Here is a 23,114-nt window from a genome sequence, read left to right as displayed (position 1 = left end):
AACTGATCAAACTCACTCTTGAATTTTCACAATATAATTGACTTGGAAAGAGTTTTATTCCGTGTTTTGAATGGTATCAAGAGGCTAGAGGGCAATGAAGATCAGTTGCTTTATTTGTCTATTTCCTTCCCCACAACATGGTCCTCTCTCCCCTGAATTAGAGCAGTGGCCTCCCAGTGGCCTCTCGGCTTGTCCAGCTCCATTCATGCAGTTTGGCTTCCCAGTAGTGGCTGGGCGCCGTTCCAAATGCCGCACATGGAAACTGACCAGGATAACCACTGTCTCGCTTGCTCAGAGCCCTGGTCTGTAGAGAAGCCGACGGCTAAAGGGCAGATTACTGTACAGCACAGCTGGTGTTGCCAGCAGAAGTACTGAGTGCTTCCCAGACCGGCACCTCCCCCGGTTGGGTGTGGGTGGGTCCTGTAAGGCTTGGGTGGCTGGGGGGATGCTCATCTATCCCCCAGGACAGCAGGCAGCTGCATCTCTGCAGTTACTTAAGGCACCAGGACTCTCTGGCTCCTGCGTGGGGCCCTGCCATTTCCAGCAGCCTCCACTTCCCTCCCCACCGCTGTTGACTCACTACTCCAAGCCGCAGTGCGGTTCTCCACCGCCTCTTGCTGTCTCTTCTCTGCACTACATCCAAGGTGATCCGAAGTCTTCTGCAGATCTGGGCATGCCTATCCCACCCCTTCGGGGGACCCTGCTGCCCTCAGGATAGGTCCTAGTTTCTTGGTGCTGCACCAACACCCTTCATGATCTGCCCTGGGCTTGCCCCTCACCGTTCTTACAGCGGGCCGGGTGTCTCTGGCTTAGGGCTTTTATTCTCTGCTCCTCTTGTCTGCATCCAACCTACTGTCTTCTTTGTATCTGACTTTAGTCCTCCTTTATGAAGTCGTGTCATGGTTGTCCACCTCAGTGGGCATCCTTACTGGCCCCAGCCCCAGGGTGTCTCATTCGTGGGTCTGGGGTGTGGCCTCATGAAAATCTGCATTTCTTTCAATTTCGTAGGCATTGCTGATACTGCTGGTTTGGGGGCCGCACTTGGGAGAATCACTGGTGTACATGACCACCCAGGACAGGGTGCCCGGTCCTTCTCCCTGTTCCCACTGTGAATTCCTCCTGCCCCACTTCCAGCACTTTTTGCCTTCTACTGTTTATCGCTCTGCTTTCTCTTCCAGTCTGCTCCCCCTTCAGGGTTGGCCTTGAGCTGCTTCATCTTTGTGTTCCTGCTGTTTGGAAATCTTTGGTGCGCAATAGACATTTGTCAAAGAATCAAACATAGGAGCGAAAAAGAATTTCATTGTTGGAGGTTTAATCAATATAACCCAGAACATTTTCAGCATCTATTTTTTTCCCCTCAGACTTTATCCCCAGTTATTGTAGTATAGGCTCACAGATTGATGTTAATGAGGTCAATATGAATTACATACAAGTCAGTTAACCTTGTGACTTTGGTTCCAAATTCTACAAAGTTCTTCAGGAAAACTCAGTTTATTTATTTATTTGTTTTTGTGGTGTTGGGGATTGAACGCAGGGCCTCACACATGATAGGAAACACCCTACCACTGAGATATAATCCCAGCCTCAAGAGAACTCACTTTAAACCCGTTGTTGTTTATGGACTGACTCAAAAATATGTAGTTTTCTTGTAATGGGTCAGCATCATCAAGGCTGTGTAGGAAGAAAATGTGTCCAAAGGAAGTGCAGATGTCATTTAATTTAGCAGCTGCAACATGAGTATGGTCTCTTTATTGAAAATGACATCACAGTGAACTGAAGTCAAATTAAACTGAGTTTATGTAACAGATGTTTAATCATTTCTCTAGGCTGGAGGGAGGGCGACTAGAATCTTTCCTTCACTTATTCATTCTGCAAATATTTATTGAGCACCTATTGTGTTGGCAGTAGGCCCTAAGGATGCGGAAAATACTCTGCTTTCTTGGCAGGAGATATCACGAAACAAAGGGTGATGTGATGTAAAGTGCTGGTGGCGCCTTCAGATCGAGTGGTGGGAGTGGGTGAGAGCGGGAGACTTTATGTTGTGTCCTGAAGGACAGTTGGTGATGGTCACGTTAAATTCACAAGATGGAGAGGAGCAATTTCAGGCCAAGGGATTGGTTCACAAGGGCCCCTCCCTAGAGCATTTTCAAGGAGCCCCACTGCTCCTATCCTGAAGGTGATTGATGCCGCCATAAGGCTTGCTGCTATTTAGGCCTCAGCTCCGAGCTTGCTTCCAGAGCCTCTGAAACAGCACTTTCCACAGTGTGGTCAGTGGAACCTGGGTTTTGCAGACATATTAGGATTAAAGAGTTCTGGCATCAAGTTCAGAAAACTGTATCCTCTGTTTCCATTAAAATATTTAAGAAGTCTGTAGAAAAGAAGCTTGTTTAACTTGCTTCAAGGCAGCCTTTGGCCATGAGTTTGTTTTGCATCATATCCTTTGAGCTGGTGCTTCTTGAAGGACAGCTTGTCTTGGATGGCCAGCTCCAGAGGCTTGGCTTTGTGCACACTTAAGAGAGTGTTTTCCATGATGCTTATCTCCTCTCTCTACCTTCCATTCACCCATCAGTGGCTTTCCATGCCCCTCTCGTTGGTTTTCCTCAGTCCTGTGCTGGTTGGTCAGTGCCTGTCATTTGAGTCTGAAGGTAAATGGTGTTCAGAGGTCAAGAACTCTGCTCACATGCTGTGTGCAGGGAGGGCCTGACTCTGATGTCAGGTCAGTCGTACGTTGTTTCTGCACTTGAAACTTAGTGAATTTAACTTAGTGGTTTTTGGCTTGAATTGTTCAAATTGTGACTTAATTCTGTCTTCTTTTGGGTCTACGGCATGGCTTTGGATGTCAGCTGAACCTAAGTGGAAGTAGGGAGAGAAAAGCGACCTACCTGTTGGAGTCACTAAGGGTGAGCACCAAAAGTGAACTGTGGTTAGGATTGGTTGACACTACGCTGGGGTTTTTGTTGATGTTTTGGAATCTTCATCACCGCTTGAAAATTTTGGCTTTGCTTTTGGTTGAGATGTGTTTTGTTTAGGTCCCTCATGAAGTCACTATAGGTAGACTAGACGAGACCATTTGGCTCAGAGGCTGGGGAAGTGAGGGGCTTGATGATCCTGTGCTGCTGTCTCTTGGGCTTGGGGCTCTACTGAGAAGAGGATGGAGGGATCTGGAGGGAGACAGAACAACCCAAGGAACAGTCCACACAGGTGGGAGCAGGCCTGCAGTGCCGGGGAGAGGCCCAGGACTTCGAATCCTTGGAGGTTCCTCTCATTCTTGTAATGTTGACTTTGAGTATGGAGCTGTCTGGTCTTGTGTCCCCCTGTTGAGGTACTCTGTTATCTTGGTGTTCTCCCTAAAGAGACAGTGAACACGTGGGATACCATCACTATGGACAGGGTCTCCATGTCCCAAAATTTCAAGGGAAAAACCTCCTGTCTTCAAATTCAGGATATTCCAGTCATTTGAGCAGAAAATATATGAGCAGTGGCACAACAGAATTAACACCCACGGCTCATATCTCTGCAACTTAGAGATTGGGTCAGTGTCATTTTCTAAAAATGTCTGTTTTTTGGTTTTTTTTTTTTTTCCAGGGCTTGAGGTTATTTCAACTAAAATAAATAAAGGAAGTCTTGCATTCCATCGACTTACATACCATTGTCTCCTGATCAAAGTCATCTCCTGCTGGCTTGAATTTTATTTCAGTTTGAAAAATTTTCCTTTACTAGCTCTAGACCCTGCTGTTATTTTATGAGCTGCAAGTAGAAATAAGAAACAAAAATAAAATGTGGAGTTTTATTGAATTTTTTCTCCTCTTGGTATTGAGATGTGGATTGCAAGAAAAACCAGTTAAAAAAAAAAAGACTAATTAGAATGTTGATTTGTGGCATTATTTTTACTTCAGTAAAGAAAACAGGATTTTCATTAGATGCTGTTCTGTTGTTTTCCATTGAGAGAGAGAATAGTGAGATGGATGTTGGCACTTGAAACTTATATAAGTTTCTGTGTAACATTTATTTTCATGTGAACATTTATGAAGGTGTTGCCTTTATCCCACAGTACCAACTATTAAACAGTACAGTGCCTTCTTGCCAAGAGCAGTTTCCTTCTCTCAGAGTGAAACTTAAAAGCAGTTTTAACTATTTGTGTAACAGGAGAGCTTGGTGGGAACAGATGTTCATTGAGGCACATTTTATTTTTTACTTATTGTTGGTCTGAAAAATTCATTTTTGGAATGCTCGGTGATTTATCATTTTGGTAGGTGGTTAAAAGAATGTGATGTAGCTGGGCACGGTGCCACATGACTGTGATCCCAGTGGCTCAGGAGGCTGAGGCAGGAGGATCTCGAGTTCAAAGCCAGCCTCAGCAACTTAGATGCTAAGCAATGATGTGAGATCCTGTCTCTAAATAAAAGACAAAATAGGACTGAGAATGTGGCTCAGTGGTCCAGTGCCCCTGAGTTCAACCCCTGGTACTCCCTCCCCCCAAAAAGAATGTGATATGATGTTAACAGGTGAACGTTATAATGTTATATATTTGTGAACTGTTTATTTGCATAAAGCCAAAGATTAGGAGAGACTGGATAGATATGAAAATAGCCATGGTTCCTTGGTGGGATTATAAATGATTTTATCGACTTTCTCTTCTTCCTAAGTTTCCTTTGTGCTTTTATATCCTTTGAACAATGAGTAAGAAGAGAAAAAGGTCATTCTGTTCATTCGTTTTTGTTTCATCTAAAGGATGTACATTTAGGATTGTATTTCTTTAAGGAGGCTAATTGGGAATAAGAGAGAGCTGGAATTATGCTAAATGCAATAAGTCTGTCACAGGGGTTCAGATGTAGTGTGACTCCCTTACATGCAGTACCTAAGAGTAGTCAGATTTGTAGAGACCAAGTAGAGTGCAGTTGCTGGGGGTGATGGTGAATGACTGGTGAATGGGCACAGGTTTTCATTTCATTTGGGGAAGGCAAAACCAGGAGGTAGATGGTTGTGACATTTGTACAGCAGTGTGGATGTACTCAGTACCATTGAATTGTATGCTTAAAAATTGGGTAAGACAGTTATACTTCCAAGGAAGATTGAGTATGCCCTGGATAGAGGCCCCTGGAGCATGTTCTAGCTCCAGGGCAATCTGCTGCTGGCCTGTAGCTCCCTTTGGGGAGGTCACAGAGTCCAGGAACTGGGGAAGGGATAGGTGCCATTCACCTGGATGTGACACCAAGTTCCTGTCTTTTCAGAATCTTTCTTTTGCACAAAACTAACATTCATCCAAACAATTTTGGAATTGTGAATTGGGTGTGACCTCCGTGAGGCATGTTGTGGCTGTGCATGCTGCTCACTTCTACTATGGGGAAGAATTAGTTTGGTGAAAACAAATCTTCATTGGGATGTCCTCAAACACTGTGACACCTTTCCCCTTTATGCTGTGGATTGTATCCTCAAAGCCGAGTGACTAGGTGGCCTAACCCTTTGTCCATGTTGTTCTGAATCTGTTCCTCTGGGACAGGCGAATGTTGGTGACAGTCCCAAGGCTTTCTTCCTGAGTCATAGTTTCTCCACCTGTAAAACATCTCCAGGGATCCGAGGATGCCACTGGGAGGGTGCAATGTGGCAGTAGGAAAGTGCTCACCAGAGAGTAGCGATCAAGATGTTTAGTTCCTGTCTGTATTTCCTATTGTGGGAGTGGTCATTCGGCTGAGCAAGCCTTCCCAATTAGTTCATTTGTTATTGTGCTACAGAGAGCCTTTATCAAAAACTTGGATATTATTTCGAATTTAAGTATTTAAAAAGGCAGCCATTTAAAAAAGGGCTGTTGGAGAGAGGTTTGTAATATGCTTTGTATTCAACTGTGTGGTTTTAGTTCTGATTGTTACCCTCCTATTATCTTCAGAGGATGTGGATGACAGTTGCTCTGTGTGTTTTGCTACCACACATTATAGTTTGATAGGATTTGGTTTGATCCTGAGTCACATTTGATCAGCACAATCCCTAAACAAGTTCTTTTTCTCACCTGTAACAGGATCTGGTATGAAGCATGAAACTTTTTTTTTTTTTAAAGAGAGAGAGAGGAGAGAGAGAGAGAGAGAGAGAGAGAGAGAGAGAGAGAATTTTTTAATATTTATTTTTTAGTTCTCGGCGGACACAACATCTTTGTTGGTATGTGGTGCTGAGGATTGAACCCGGGCCGCACGCATGCCAGGCGAGCGCGCTACTGCTTGAGCCACGTCCCCAGCCCCTGAAGCATGAAACTTAATGTTAGCTGAGTACTTACCGTGATAAGCCGTCACTGTGATGCATACCCTGCATGGATTGTTCAGTTGGCCCAGTCCCACTATGAGGTAGATGCAGTCTAATTCTCAAATGCAGATGGAGAAGTAGAGGCTCACCATGGTTGCCCATGGGCTTGTGTCTGGAGTACATGGTGGTGCTGGACTGGAGGAAGGTTATGGGGAAGCACTCAGTGTGAGGTGCGCGCACACACACACACACACACACACACATACACAGGATGTTTTCCTAAGACACAAAAGCTACTAGACTGCAGAATCAGGAATCCCCCATCACAGCAGAGTGTGTGAGGGCCAATCGTCGTGAGAAAGATCATGTTGGGAGCGCTAACTGTCTTTGGTTGTAATTGTTGCTGCTTTGCATTTTTTTTTTTTCTGGTTGCTTTTTTAAACAGAATCTCTATGCTCTCCTGTAGGGTGATAAGTCCTTTTAAAGAGTGTAACTAGTGTTGTGATGTTTTCTTTTGGAACAAATCAGGTGTTTCTGTAATCACTGAGTATTCTATCCTGAGACTGCGCTCAGTACAATTATACAGGCTACTCTCCAGCAGCCAGGGGAAAACAAGTGGCAGACTCAAAATGTCCTGTAAAGATATTCGTCTGAAAATTGCGTTTTATTGTAGAATACTGATAAGATAGAATTTTACTTGCTAAATTGTTCCATGTTAACTGTGGACTTTTTAAAATAAACTTAGAGGTAAGTTTATTAAAAAAAAAATTCCCTTTCGTTTCTTCCAAAATGATTGAATTGTGCTTTGGAATAACCTTTAGTCCTTAGGTTTCTGTTTGAGTTAGGATAATTAATAAAATACAAGAAAGGAGATCAAATTTCAGGCCAGGAATTTGATTTTAGGAAATATCACCAATCCACAATGTCAGCTTTGTCCAGCTTGTCCTGTAGTGTGTGCCTGGACTTCAGTGCTATGCTTTCATCTGGATGTGAGTTCAGGAGCTTGGGCGGTGCTCCTCAGCATCATGGTGGTGCTGGTGTCCTGGATTCACTCAGTTGCAGGCCACAAGGTCATTGCAAAGATACCTTTTTTTTTTTTTTTCTTTTTTTGGTAACATGGATTGAACTCAGGGGCCTTAACCACTGAGTCACATCTCCAGCCCTTTAAAAATATTTCATTTAGAGATAGGGTTTCATTAAATTGCTTTAGGGCCTTGGTAAGTTGCTGAGGCTGGCTTTAAACTCATGATCCTCCTGCCTCAGCCTCCAGAGCCCTTTAGGATTACAGGTGTGTGCCACTGCACCTGGTGCAAAGATACTTTTTGACTGGTGGGTTGGTTAACAGTTATTCATGCCAAAGAATTTCCCCCAATCTGTTTGAAGGGTCAGGGTATGATTTAGCCTGTTGTAGGAATTTCTGGGTGCCTCCCTGGCATAGAGAGAACTATCTGCCAGTCCATGGTAAATGTGATTCACAGATGGACAAAGTGCAGCTAATACACAGAAATGTACAGCTTGGACCTCTGCAAGCACAGAGAATCTGGCATTGGGAGACATTTGAATCACACCCATTTATTTGAATAATTATGTATTTCATTTATCTTTTCCCTTGAAGGATAATGTTTGTCAGGTTAACAGAAATGTGACAGCTGTTCCTCCTTCCATACAGCCATGGTGTTGTACATCAGTGTCCTGGCTGACCCCAAGAGCATCCATAGTGAGAAGGGGGCAATGATAGGTCCTCATGGGCAGTTTCTTGATGAAGTGGAGGCAATAAAGTGGGTGAATAAGTGGGTGAATAAGAAATCGCTGATGGTCGCAGAGCTGGAAAGGTTGGTGGGAACCTCACAGGCAGGTTCAACAGGTGTGGAGCGATTAGCCCCAGATTTGAGGTGCAACTCAAAGAGCTAGAAAAATGGCAGAACAATCCTACCCTGTCAGTTTGGTTTCATTGTACTGGTCACTGCAGCGGCATCATGGACCACGAAAAAGCAAGATGAAAACACACAGGGTTCTTTTCCAGGGGTGCAGTACCTACAGATAAGATGCCTCAATGAACAAAATAAACAAAAATTTAAAGGTTACATGTCATCTTCAACTGTTAGCTGTAGATCATCAGCTTTCAAAAAAAAAAATGGGCACTTTTAGTAAGAGTTCTAAAAATTAAATATCAATAATTATAGGTTCCTGTTATAGAATATTATTTAGTTATTGTTCATCAGTTAAAGTTCAGAGGTGTTGCCTTAGTGGAAGAGATGGCAGCACAGGATAAATCAGCAGCATAACTTTGTAAGCAGATTGCACGTATTTCACTTTGAATTTTTTGGTATATCAACTGGCTTCCTCTTTTGGTATTTGTTAAACATGGAGAAATCAAGCATGAATCAGATCCTTTCCGCATCCAGTGCATAGAAGAATCAACAGAGGTTTATTTATGCTTTAGTGAAATGTCATATGAGCAAAAAAAATACAAAAGATACTTAGCAGTGACTACAGTGGTACAAAGGAACAGGTCTTGGGTTTAAATCCTGCCGCTTACTGCTGTGTGACTTTCAGTTACTCTCTTGATCTCTCTCTACCTCAGCATTTTCATCTTTTAAGTAGGGATAATAGGCTTTCAAGTTAGACTAAACTGACTTGAAGTGTGTAGATGAGTACTTGGCCAAAGTAACTGCTCAAAAAAAATATTGACATTAATTAATGTTATTCCTCTTGTATTTACTGTTAGAAGACAGGGGTTCGGAGCCCCACCCAGTTTTCTTGGTCTGTGGTTCTTGAGATCTTGGATAAGAGCGACACCCTGAGTTTTTCCACTCTTTCATCTTGAATGTTGGTAATAGGAGGTGGGGAAAACAACAACACAGTGCACATTGTTTAAATAGAGGGAAGAAGTATTAAAATGGGCCCAGCATTGGCACCAAGCTGTGTACAGATTGCTGATTAGGCAAAATAAAAAAAATAAGCCAGCATGTTGCGCCAACATGCTGTTGTTTTTAAATCTGGCGAACCACCTGTATTTCTAAGTGATCAATTAAAGATGGCTTTGGTTTGTTGTTAATCATATACACATTATCCAGTGTCATCAGTCTATGTTCTGAACTCATGTAATTAAGAATTAAAGTCACGCCTGGTGCCACCGGGCCAGCTGCGTTCAGAGGGGCAGGGAGGTGTGTGGCCTCAAGATTTCTCGGGCCATGCGTTTCAGAGTATTGATTGCAAATGCTGATTTCAGCCACAGTCCCACCTCTTTTTATTTTTGAAGGGAAGGGGGTGACTTACTATTGTATTTTTTTTTTTTTTGGTTATGAAAGGAGAATATTTTCCTGATGACTAGATTCAGAGCACCCCCACCCCCCCACCCCCCCAAAAAAAAAACCAAAGCAAGCATTACTAGAAATTTCAACATTTGAAGAAAATACTTGTTAACACTTGGAATAGAGCCTTCTGGGTCTTCTCAAACTTGCAGAAAGGAAAAAGAAAAAGTTCTTTCTTAATTGCAGGGCAGCTCCAGCCAGCGTGAGGCTTTTGGGGACGTGCTTAATTAGAAATTGTTCTGGGAAGTTCAGTGCAACATAATGATGATCATGAATTACTTTTGTTTTTGTTTTCTCCCTAGTGCTGGGGATCGAATTTAGGGCCTCACACGTGCTAGGCAAGTGCTCTACAACTGAGCCACATCGACCCCATGGGTTTTTTTTTTTGTTTTGTTTTTTTCATTGAGTTGGTGATCAGAAGTGGCTGGACAGAGGTTATCCACTTTTCCATCCAGTATTTATTTCCTGAGGGCCACGTAGGTGCCAATAGTCAAGATCTGAGTTTTTGTACAGTTTGCATGATTGATAGTATGAAGTACCATGTATGGAGTGCTGTGCAGAGAAATGGGGTGGGATTGGTGGGGCAGGTGGGCTGGGAAGAGGGGACCTATTTTAAATGGGGAAGGGGTTGGAGCGGGCTTCACTGGGAAGGCGGTGTTTGAGCCAGGAGTTGCAGGAGGTGAGGGAGGACCCTTCTGGGGTTCCAGGGCCGGTGCTCCAGGCAGAGGTAGTGGAGGAGCTGGAGGACCTCATTCCATAGGGTGAGAGAGGGAAAGAGGAGTAAGTAGATGGAGCCTGCTCAAAAAGGTAGAAGGGCCGGGGAAGGTGGCCACACAGTGGGCAGGGCTGGTGAGGCCACAGAGACGCCTTGGTTTGGACCTAAATTAAGACGAGAAGCCATCAGAGGGTTCCATCCAAGGGTGACAGATTTACATTTTACAAGGGTCACTTGGCTGCTGTGGTGAGAAGAGGGTGCGGGCAGCAGGGAGACCATTGAAGACTTGAGAGATGAGGGGATGTGTGCAAGGGTGGTAGCCGTGGGTGTGGGAGGATGGGATGGGTGCAGAGTATATTTTCAGAGTGGAGTCCACGGGATTTGTTGATGGATGTGGAGTGTGGTGGGGAAGAGCCAAGGAGGATCCCGAGGATTTCAGTCAAACAGGTGAAGTGGGAGGCTGCTGAGTTGAGAAGGATCGAGGGGGAGTTTGGCCTTAGACCTCAACACTCGAAATGCTGACCGTCTGGATGGTCTGTGGGTCTGGAGCCAAGTAGAGAGGGACTGAGTCGGGGCTCTCTCAGGAGCAGGGTGCTTGCTCTCCACAGGAGGAAGAAGGTGGAGACCCCACCCAAGAGCCCTGCTGGGGTTGATGGGGGAGATGAAGAAGAGCCAGTGAAGGAGACTTGAGCCACTGTGGCCACTGGGGTGGGTGCATAATGTCTTCGAAACCAAGCGAAGATGTATTTCAAGGCAAAGATGTGGACAGCAGGGTCAGATCTACAAGTAAATCATATCTTTTCATTAAACTGTAGTAATTACCACTGAAAACTTATGAGAGTATCTTCGGTTTTCTTTTATTCATTTCTCAATATATAGAATTGTTTTTGCATTCAGTACAAAGGCCCCCTTCTCTCTTCCTGCTCCTTAGGGATCTCATGGTTAACAGTCAGCTGTTTGGATAACCTTTCAGATGTGTTTATTTACACATCTGTGGTGGGATCTGTCCATCTACGTATTTCTCTCAGCAAAATATTTCAAATATACAAATATCCCTAAAGTAGGAACTAACGTGCTAGACACTCACGTATCTGATGCCCATCAGAAAAGAAATGTGTACAGTGCTCTGATGTTGTGGCTTTCCCTTTGCTCCCCTTATAGTTGGTTAGTTCTCCTGTTTTTATTTGTGTCACTCATCACACACAGATACCTGCACCTTCATGTACACGCCTGGGTCGTGCTCTCTCTGGCTCCCTCCCTCCTCATATTCCTACAACCAGCCGGGTCCTAGGAGACCAGCAGAAGTAATGATGCAGAGGCCAGCAGCCTCGAGCCGGTGAAGCTGGCTGGTGGAAATAGCCCCGGGAGAGTCTGGGGTTTACATCTGGAGAGCTTATGGTCCAGGGGAGGGGCTGAGGTGTTGGTGCTCTGCAGCCCTCGCTGCGAATCCTAGCCCTGCTGTTAACTGTGACCAGGGACCAGCCACCTAATCTTCGTGCACCTCAGGTGGCTTCATCTACAGACAGGAGACAGTAATTCTGACTTTAAAAGGTTGTGGGAGAAGACCTGGGACAGCCTGAGAGGGCCTGTCATGCAGTGTGTAGTGACTCCTGTTTCTTCTTCTCCCCAAGTCTTTGTCATCATTTCCTTAAATATGTTAAGATAGTCGGTGGACAAAAAAAAAAAAAAAAAAAAAAAATGATTATTTAAATGATATGCTGTGGCTATCCAGAAAAGAATATTAATGTTAAACAGCTTTAGTTTATACTGTAGTTAGACTTGAGACTAGAGCTCACGTGGGTTTTTGTTGTTGTTGTTTTTTTTAAGTTTAAGCCCAGTTCCTCAGCCAGTAACCTGTTTAGTCTTCTGGAGGCAAAGTGCCAAAGCCTGGGTGACATAGTCACTGGGTGGTAACACTTGCTTCTCAAGATCGGGGCAGATAGTGGCCCTGGTTTCTGGTTCATGGACGGCCATCTTCTATCTTCTTGCTATGTCTTCCTGTGGCAAAAGTGCTCTCAGAATTTTTTTTTTTTTGGGGGGGGTACCGGGGATTGAACTCGGGGCACTTGGCCACTGAGCCACATCCCTAGCCCTATTTTGTATTTTATTTAGAGACAGGGTCTCACTGAGTTGCTTAGCGCCTCACTTTTGCTGAGGCTGGCTTTGAACTCTTGATCCTCCTGCATCAGCCTCCCGAGCCGCTGGGATTACAGGCGTGTGCCACTGCACCTGGCTTGGATTTTTTTTTCTTTTATAAAGACACTAATTCTATCAATCTCATGACCTCATCACCCCCCACAGCCCCACCTCCTGTTACTGTTGCATTGAGGGTTCATATTTCAACATAAATTGGGGGGAATACAAACATTCTGGACACCTTCAGCTCTTTAAGATTCTTTTCTTTGACTTCACCTGGGTAGATTGTAACAGGAATTGCCAATCTTCTGAAATGGGTCTAGAATCTGTTTTCTCTCTTTTCCTTCCCTAGATGTCTTTTTATTTTTTCTCCCTCACCTTTAATGATGACGAAGCTTGCTAATTGGCTGTAATTGGTTTTTCTGTCTCTAGATTTTCTAGAAATTTCTACAAGTGAGCCTCTGAATATTCCCCTAAAATATAAAGCTCTGCACTTAAAAGCTCCTATCCTAATTTACTAAAGTCACTTTAATATGAATTGAATGGGACTCTAATTTAAAACTGGCTGTAATGTAAGGTCTAAACTCCTTTGCATGAATATATATTGGAAGGAATTAAAGAGTAATGGCTTTTACTCTGTGGGGGATATCATTTAGAAATGTACACATATACAAACATAAAGATCCATTTGTACTCTGCCTTTGCTATAGGATTTGGATATAAAAGAAGCGAAGATGCAAACAGATGATTTCATGTCATAAAAATGAATGAGAGTATTATCTACTTAAGGATCTTTCTGTTTAGATTTAAGAAATATTGATTGTTAATAATCTCTTAACTCTTGGATGACACTTTGCAGTTTATGAATGTGTACAGGAATGTATAAATGCATATGTTTCTCTGTTGATTCCTACAGTGACCATGTTAAATAAGTACTATTACAGTATTCTCTTTTTGCAAGTGAGGAGATGGGGATCTCTGAGGGACTGAATAACTTGTTCAGAGTGACATGGATGGTACCTGATGGCTTGGCTCATACTGAGAGCAGGAGCCTGAGACGTGATAGGCAGCTGGTGCGGGACCTCAATAAGGGGCAGATTCTGTGCACCTGTGATCAGTAACTTCATTGGCTCTTGAAGGCATGTGCCTGAGCCTGTCCCTGAAGAGAAGTGACACATGATGAATCATGTGACCAGCATATGATCAACCATGTGATCAGAGTGTGAATAGCATATGGTCAGTATCCTGATTGGGTGGTGGTGGGGTGCATAATCACCGAGTGTTTCTCTCTGATTGGATACAGAAACCCCCTTCCCTGAAAGTCACCATCCAGCAACATCATACAAACCCCAGACAGTAGCTTTTAAGTGGCAACTCTTGTAGGACCCCTGTCTCTTGTGGGAGCTCCACTCTTACCCTCTGTTGTCTGTGGTCTCATTCTTTGGATGTGAGAGACATAAAACCTATTTTGACCTCTAGTGCGTGGTTGTTAAATTCAGTTATATTCTATCTGTGTATGATTTAAAGTATGTAGGCTCTGAACTTGGATGAGTCGTTTGGATATATATTTTGTAGGTAATAGTAGACTATTTGTACAATTGCATGTTCCTCTTATTTGTTTCTCTCAAAAGATCCATGTTATCTTTTTTCATGTTATTAGAATGGTATGGGTTTTAGTAGAAAGCACAACAATATGTAACAGTATGAAAAAGTAATTTTAGAAAATCACCTCAAATCCTGCCATTTTGATAGGTGTTATATTTGTAGATTTGGAAAGTGATGAACTGTTGCTCGTTATTACCTGAGATTTGTTTTGTATTCATCTACACTTTACCAGGAAAAGATTCTAGTTGAAGCACATCTCTGACCTGATTTCATTTCTATGCTGTGGCTATTTGGATGCTAATTTTTGAAATAATCTTTAGCGAAAAGGCAAAATATAAAACAGTGCTCTCACATTGATGATACCTGTGACTCTTTGGTATGTGCAGAGGCTGTGAGTTTTCGTGGTAAAATGGGCTTCTTCATTTCTTCATTTTAAGCATTTGTTTACATTTGTAAGTCTCAAAGAACTACAGGATGCCATCACATGCATGGGATTTGGAGTCCAGTTCTGGCCACAGTGCTATCTTCATCATCCCCTCAATGGATATGTGTATGTTTCTCAATCAGTACCTAACTGATGGGGTTCTGTGACCCAGGGAGATCATGTCAGCACTAAGGCAATTCTGGTTAATAATAATAGTAAGATGGTGATTTATTTAGAGTCAGCAGTAATTCATTTCCAAATGAAGTGGAGATCTGAATTTCAACAGTGATAATAATGGGGGTCTCTTTAGAATTACTGAAGTCTTTATTGTTGGTGTCATGGAAGGGTTAACACATTCTACTTGGGAACTTCTTGGAGTTTGCTTAATGGCAAACTGGTATCAGAGAACTGAAGCACGTGGGTGCAGAGTGAGCATGCACACACAGCCCTGCAAAGTTAGATGCATACCAGGCGAGTGAATAACATACTAATTATTATCCTGCCTCTGAGAAAAGTCTGGGAGAATTGTAGCTTCGGGCAGTAGGTAAGACCAAGCTTTTTACTCTGGCAAAATAACAATTACTATTTTTAGTTCAATTTCTGCTCTTGGAAAAAAAAATGTTGTATACTCCTTGCCATTCCTGGATGGCTTTATGCATTTTAATTAATGTTATCTTATTGCATTTGTGCCCGGAGGCTGATTTAGTGAAAGATGTAACTTCAGAAGCCTGATGAAATGAGATAGGCCTGGGAAGACTCTGTGATTCATATTTATGGTTATAAAACATTTTGGGTACATCTATGTAAGACATTCCTGTGCTGTAAACACATAGGCCGTGTTCTGAATCCATTTGTCTTAGAGTATTTGTGGAGTGGTTACAGATCAGTAAGGCAAAAATAGCTCTAGTTTGGGGATGATTCTGTTGTTGTTTTTGGTGTCAAACATGACTTTACATTTTTCTGTTAGAATCTCATCATGCAGGATACAAAAAGAGATGAAAGTGATTCTAGAAACCCAACATACACAACCCCCAGCCTCTGCATTGTTGCTTTAGAGCTAGACATCACGCATTCTTGATTGGATTGGTGTGAGGTACTGTGACCACACAGGGATCTGTTTCATTTGGATCTAAATATGTAGCCAACTATATGGCATGGAAATATATATATTTTAAATCACTTTCCAGAGCTGAATGCAAAGTATTGCAATACACTGAAAGACAATTCTCTAAGAAAGAAAAAAAATAATAATATTTTGAGTGAAGTTGAACGTAAGACACAGCCCATAAAGAGAAAAATATGATAAACTATGAGGATAAACGGCAAAGCAGTGTTACAAAGAGTTGCCTTTTATTCTTTATAAGGTAGTATATAAATTTGCCAGGCTGCTGGTAGGGTTGCTTACACAACAGAAGCTTGTTGTGCGGTTCCAGGGACCGGAAATGCAAAGATTGGTTCATTCTGAGGACTGAGAGACTCTGTTCTCCTGTCCTGGCTGCTGGAGTAATTGGTGCGGCTTGGCTTGTAGGTCTCTGCCTTCATCTCCATCTGGTGTTCTCCCTACCTGTGGGCCTGTGTCCAGATCTCCCCATTTATCAGGAAATTAGTCAGACTGGGTTAGAATCCACCCAAATGATTCATCTTAACTAATTATGTCTGTAAAACCCCTTTTCTGAATAAGGTCATATTCTGAAGGGTTAAGACTTCACTATATGAGTTTTGGAGGGATTCAGTTCAACCCACAGCAAGTTGGAAACGTGTGTGTGTGTGTGTGTGTGTGTGTGAACTTTTTATTAAGACATAATACTTGTACATCCTCATCAGTACATTATGATAATTCATAAACATCTACAGTGTGTAATAACAAAATAAGGATAATAAGCATTTCCATCTCTTTAGCCATTAATTGTTTTTATGAGTTGGGAATTTCGTACTCCTCCTGTCTGGTCATCTTGAAGTGTATCATAGGCTGTTTTAACTGACAGTTATCCTGTTGGGCTAAGGACAAACTGGAAGTGATTCCTCCATTGTGTTTTGGTGCCCCTTACTGAACTTTACCCCATCCCTCACCCCCTGCCCTTCCCCGTCTCTAGTGACCATGGTTCCATTCTGTCTTACTACGGGATTGATGTACTGTCCCCACAGATGAGTGAGACGAGAACCTTGATATTGCCTTTCTGTATCTGACTTCTCTCACTTAACATAGTGATCTCCAGTTCCATCCATGTTACCGCAAAAGGCAGGATTTCGTTCTTTTTCTGGCTGAATAATGTTCCATTGTGTGAATATACCACATTTTCTTTGTGCATTCATCCCCTGAAGGGCATCTGGGTGGATTTCGTATTTAGCTAGGCTGAATAGTGCCGCAGTAAACATGGGAGGGCAAGAATCTTTTTGGTATAATGATTTCATCTCCTTTGAATATGAATCCAGTAGTGGGACTGCAGGGTCATCTGGTAGTTCTATATTTAGTTTTTGGCGCCATCTCTTGTTTTCATTGACATTCCCACCCACAGTGTGTAAGAGGCCCCCTTTCTCTGCGTCCTCGCTGGCATTTGTTGCTTTTTGTCTTTTGGGGCGAGATGATATCTCCTTGTGGTTTTGACTTGCATTTCTTTGATAATTGGTGAAAGTTTTCATTTTTTTTTTCGTGTGCTTGTTGACCATTTATGTTTCTTCTTTTGAAAGTTGTCTGTTCTTTAGCCTGTTTTTTAAAATTAGGAAATTTTTTATTTTATTTTTTTGGTGTATAGCTTTTCAAGTTCCTTATGTATTTTGGATATCAGCCCCATGTTGGATGATAGTTTGCAAATGTATTCTTCCATTATGTAGGTTGACTCTTAATTCTTTTGGTTATTTCATTTGCTGTGCAGGAACTTCTTAGTCTGATGAAATCCCATTTGTCTGTTTTCACTATTGTTGCCTGCTCCTTAGGGGTCCCATCTGAGAAATCATCGCCTGCACCAATGTCTTGAAGTGTTTCCCCTGCAGTAATTTCAGTTTCAGGTTTCACATTGAGATCTCTGACCCATTTTGTGTTGATTTTTGTATACAATGAGAGGACAGGATCTAGTTTCATTCTTCTGCATATGAATATCCAGTATTGCCAGCACCCTTTATTGAAGACCCTGTCTTTTCTCCATTGTATGTTGTTAGTGTCTTTTTCAGAAATCGACTTGAATGTATGGACGTGGATTAATTTCTGGCTTCCCTATTCTGGTCCGCTGGTCAAAGTGTCTGTTTTTATGCCAGTGTCATGCTGTTTTAGTTATTCTAGCTTTGTATGTTTTGAAGTGAGGGATTGCAATGCCACCAGCATTTTTCTTCATGCTTGTGACTGCTTAGGCTATTCTGGGTCTTTTGTAGTTCCATATGAATCTTAGGATTTTTTTTTTTTTCTATTTTTGTGAAGAAAATCCTTGGTATTTTGATGGCGATTGAATTGAATCCATAGATTGCTTTGGGTAGTATAGTCATTCCTTTTGTTTTGCTTTGTTTTTTTTCTTTCTTTCTTTTGGTACTAGGGAATGAAACCAGGGCCTTGCACATGCTATGCAAACATTTTATCACTGAGCCAAATCCCCAGCTCTTTTTAAATTTTTATTTTGAGACAAGGTCTCATTAAAGTTGCCCAGGCTACCCTGGAACTTTGGATCCTCCTGTCACAGCCTCTCAGATAGCTGGAATGACAGGTGTGCACCACCGTGGCCAGGTAGTATGGTCATTTTAACAATACCAATTCTTCTGATTGACATGAGATATCTTTCCTTTTTGTGTGTGTCTGTGTCCCCTGTAAAATTAATCAGTGTTGAGAACTGAGCTCAATGGCACAACTTAGTCTAGAGGTTGGGGAAGATAAGAGGGAATCTCCAAGGTCCTTAGAAAGACCTGAGAAGGGGGAGTCACTGAGGTAGAAAGAAAACTCAAAGGAGGGGTTCTTCTAAGGCCTGTAGTGAATGTATTTTAAGACAGATGTTCATTATGGTAAGGATTCAGGTTTACTGTTGATGTTGGCAAAATGGGGCTCACTGTTGACCTTGACAGCCAGTCTTGATACGATGGTGGTAGTGGAAGCCTAATTGGCCTGAACTTGGAGTTCATGGTGATAGCTCTGGATGTTGATGCTCTTCCACTCTGCTGAGGGTCTGGTCCCGTGTTCATCCCAAAGATGCAGGTTGCTAGGAATGGAAGAACCTTTGGGAAACCTTTCTACAACCTTCTTAGGATGAAGCTCAGGTACTTCTCACCTCCCCTTTTCAGTTTCAGGGTTGTTGAACTTTTACTTTGCCCAGTAACGATACCATCCTGCTGAAGTATGTTATGTCAACCTCTCCAAAGCAAGGACGATATACTAAGTTCTTGAGGAATGAGTAAGAGAACATTAGGGTTATAGGGGATTAGTCATGGAGTCCTAAGGGAAGAAATATTTGACCTAAAAGGAAATGTATCTAGTATTTACCTACGTGAATAAAGAAAATGAGGTTACAAACACACGTATACACACACACACACACACACATTTTATACACACACACACTGCGGATAATTTTACATCTAGAAACAATTTTAGCCATGTTTCAATGTCCTTCTTCGTCTTAAAACCAGGAGTTACAGTAAAGTACAATCTACAGACTCAAATTTCATCTTGTCTCATCATTCCAGTCTTCCAAGGCAAGGGAGCCGAAGATCACAAAAGGCACTTGGAAGAGTGGAGTGTAACAAAACGACCCTGGAATTTTAGTTTTCCTAGACTCCCCTCCAGGTCTCTGTGAAAACCTTTAGAAAAAAGCTCCCTGTGCCTGTCCACGCTGACTAACGTGGATATCTGCGCAGTGTCACAATCAAAGGAGGTGTTAGGTATGCTGTTTCTATAAAACCTTATTAAATCTAGGGGCTGGGGCTCGGGACTGTAGCTCAGTGGCAGAACGCTTGCCTACCATGCATGAGGCACTGGGTTCGATCCTCAGCAGCACATAAAAATAAACAAATGAAATAAAGGCAATCTGTCCATCTATAACTACAATCAATGAATCGATCAATAAAATAAAAAAAGATCTTAATAAATCTGAAAAAAAATTGATGTAAATGGTAGAATTAAATTTGAACACTGATGTCCTCCTCTTCTCATGAGGATGCCTATTGAAGAGCACATCTCTTCTATTAACTCAGAATTCACCCAACCAAATGTGATTATTTCTTGTGAGATGAAAGACACTTTTTCTTTCTTTTTTTTTTTTTAACAATCCTAATTGGCTTCATTTTTAATTTTAAAATTAGGTAACACTTCATTCCATAAAACAGAATCAGTTTTCCTATGAGCCAAGCACTCATCAAAAATAATTTGATGAGTTAACATCAGGTTATTTATTTTGCTTACACAAAATAAGGACAAGGGAACTTCACTATATTGCCAGTTGAGAATGGCTGTTCTCCTTCCAATCCACATTTCTCTTGGAGGACCAGATGTGTCAGCTTGGTTTGATTGACTCCATGTTATTGTTGTTGTTTTTTTTTCCCCCTGGAATATTATCTCTGTTGAAAAACTGGCTTCACAAAGAAGGTGGCAGCAGGAAAATTTCAGAATCCAAAGCTTAAAAATAAGTCTTGGGCAGTGTGGGGTTATTTTCTGTCTCTGGGAAGGATCATCCCTCCCATGTCTGAGGCCTGGGGACAGAGGCAAAGTCCCCAGCCGCCCATCCAGAAGATGTCACTCTCAGTAGCGTCTGGTGTCCTGACCTGTGCTCGCCCAGGATGATGGAGGGGAGGAAGTGACACCCAAGGGAAGGCCGGGAAGTGAGGCCACCATCACATTCAAGTTCAGGGTGCGACAGCTCAGTCTGCCCCCCAACAGGCCCCATACTCAGCTCCCCTTCATGGGCTACGTCCCTTCTGAGAGTCACGCGCTGCCCTTTATAGGCACAAGGACCCAGAAGTTCCAGGGATACGTCCATGTTTAGGCCCTCGGATCCGGAAGCGGGCGCATATCCATGTTTAGGCCGTAGCATCTGGAAGTGCCTCAGGTGCACTTTCATGTTTAGGCTCTAGGATCCGGAAATTCCTCAGGCATCCATGTTTAGGCCCCCAGATCCGGACATTCCTCAGATGCACGTCCATCTTTGAGCCTTCTGATCCGGAAGTGCCTCAGGCGTCCATGTTTAGGCCATAGCCTCTGGAAGTTCCTTAGGTGCACGTCCATGTTTAGGCCCCCCGGATCCAGTCCCTTAGTTGCACGTCCATGATTAGGCTCTAGGATCTGAAATTCCTTTGGTGCACATCCATGTTGAGACTCTAGGATCCGGAAGTTCCTCAGGTGTCCATGTTTAGGCCCCCGGATCTGGAAGTTCCTCAGGTGCACGTCCATGTTTAGGCCCCCAGATCCAGAAGTTCCTCAGGTGCACGTCCATCTTTGGGCCCTCTGATCTGGAAGTGCCTCAGGTGTCCATGTTTAGGCCGCAGCATCCGGAAATTTCTCAGGCGCATGTCCATGTTTAGGCCCCTGGATCCGGAAGTTCCTCGGGTGCACGTCCATGTTTAGCGCCCCCCCCCCCCAATCTGGAAGTTCCTCAGGCATCCATGTTTAGGCTCTAGGACCTGGAAGTGCCTCAGGTGTCCATGTTTAGGCCCCAGGATCCAGAATGCCTCAGGCATCTATGTTTAGGCCCCCAGAGGCACTTTTTCTTTCAAGGATTTCTTCCCCTCCACTTGAGTTCACAGAGGTGGGGAATAAGAAGTGGAATTAAGCTGCACAGCAAGGAAGCTTCAGGTTCAATTCATGGGGAGCTTTGCCTGGGAGGCACCTGGGGATGGCCTTGGCTTCTCTGCAGGACTCACAGGTCACTCACTCCCTTGTAAAAAAAAGATCAGGGTGGAGTGATCGGGAGACCTTGGGCAGGTATATCTGGGCTACTGGAAGTTGGGTCTGTCTGGTCATTTGGGGAAGTTTAACTCTCCCCTAAAGACCCCATTACGAGGTACCTTGGCTTATTCCAGGCCCACAGGAACCTCAGTGTATAAAAGCGGCTGTGATCCTGACGCACAGCGTGAGGGGGGAACCCACGGCTGCTGTGTACTGATGGAAATTCCTCACCCTACAGATGGTTTCCCACGTTCTGTCAGTTCCAAGAGAAATTTTGTTCTCACAACTTCCCTTTTTGTCCTATACGAGATTGGCCTCAGACGTTCAGCATTGGGATTTAGGGGTGAAACAGGACTAGGTAGGTATTGTTTCAATTAAATTATGTAAGGAGTTAACCTGTGGTCCAATACTGTTTTGTATACTTTCCCTGAGGCTTTGAAAGATTGTCATTTCCAATCTTCCATTTCTGAAAGGGTCCCAGGCAGCTGTCTTCCTTACTTGTGAATTCTCTAATGTGATCTAGCATTCTTAACCCTTTCTAGTTCTTTTTCATGCTATGATGTGTCTGTTGTGGGAAATTGTAAATAAAGTCAGCTGTGTTAAATATTCACGGAATCGATTTTCACTTGTTTAAAGTCTTCAGTGATTTATCTTCAGGGAGCGTTAATATGGCAGCTATTCTGCATTAGGTTTCTCTCACCAACATTTAATTCATGCACATATTTCATGAGGATTATTGCAGGTTTATGGTCGATGTGTTTGGAGTTTGTGCTGATAATTCAGAGGCATGAGGTCTCCAAATCTCTTGTTTCCATTTTAATTGTGTGTCCTTTAAGCTAACAAGTCTGAGAAGGACTGTTAAGTTTAATAGACCTGATGCATATCTAGGGATAATTTATCTGTGGATGTTATTATATGAATTTATTTTTTAATGATGGCACAAATATTGAGTATATTCTTTTAAAAATTGATATATAAATTTATATGATTTATATTATTGTGGTGGTATTAGTGCTTGCTTTATTTCTCTACTGAGGTCCTTGGAACATCTGAAGTTGTGTGAACCGCAGCAGTCTTATTGCTTTTTAAAGGAGGTTAATTGAGATTGTTATTCTTTTCTAGATGCTTCAGACCACTGGGTACAGTGTCCTAACTGTTCAGTTTCCATTGAAATCTCACACATTATGGCACTGTTATTAGTCTATAAAGAAAAATCTGAGGTTGGGTAATTTTATAAAGAAGAAAAATTAATTTAGCTCAGTTCTGGATGTTCAAGGGTATGGTGCCAGCTTTGGCTTTGCTCTGGTCCTCACCTCATGTCAGATCACAATGGCAGTAGCATGTGTGAGGGAGAGGTCCCCTGGCACAGCAGAAAGCCAAGCCAGAATCAAGGGTTGGGAGGGAGGGAGGAGTGGAGATTCACCAGATTGGACAGGGAGGAATGGAAGGTAAAGGAAGGGGGGTGGGAATGGGAAAGACAGCAGAATGAATTGGACATAGCTTTTTGATTCATTTGTGTGTGTATATTGTATTCATTTGTATATGTTCATATACAAATACACAGTGTAACTCCACATCATGCACAGCCACAAGAGTGGGAAATTATACTCCATGTATGTACAATAGGTCAAAATACATTCTACCATCATGTATAACTAAAAATTTTAAAAAATTAAAAAGAAAAAAAATTAACTTGTTCTTGTTCAACTCAGGGTCCCATGAAATCCACCTTAATTCCCTTCTGAGGGCAGCATCCCTGATGACCTAACAGCCTCCCATCAGATCCCACCTCTTAAAGGTCCATGCCACGTCCCAGCATTGTCTGAGATCCAA

General features: G+C 42.8%; 1 protein-coding gene across 9 annotated transcripts in view; it reads left to right on the top strand.

Moving 5' to 3' along the window:
- APBB2 (amyloid beta precursor protein binding family B member 2) overlaps positions 1-23,114 on the top strand; it is a 338,567-nt gene that overhangs the window by 12,338 nt on the left and 303,115 nt on the right. The window contains exon 2 of one of the 9 annotated variants that reach the window (XM_081303290.1): positions 10,869-10,968. The exons of the other annotated variants lie outside the window; for them this stretch is intronic. The gene's annotated coding sequence lies outside the window, so the exon portion shown is untranslated. The remainder of the gene's footprint in view (positions 1-10,868; positions 10,969-23,114) is intronic. 9 annotated transcript variants of the gene reach the window in all.

This window comes from Spermophilus citellus (genome assembly GCF_964194105.1).
Source record: "Spermophilus citellus genome assembly, chromosome: 8".
Taxonomy (NCBI): Eukaryota; Metazoa; Chordata; class Mammalia; order Rodentia; family Sciuridae; genus Spermophilus; species Spermophilus citellus.
The sequence above is the reverse complement of the archived record's forward strand: the minus strand, read 5'-3'. Positions and strand labels throughout refer to the sequence as shown.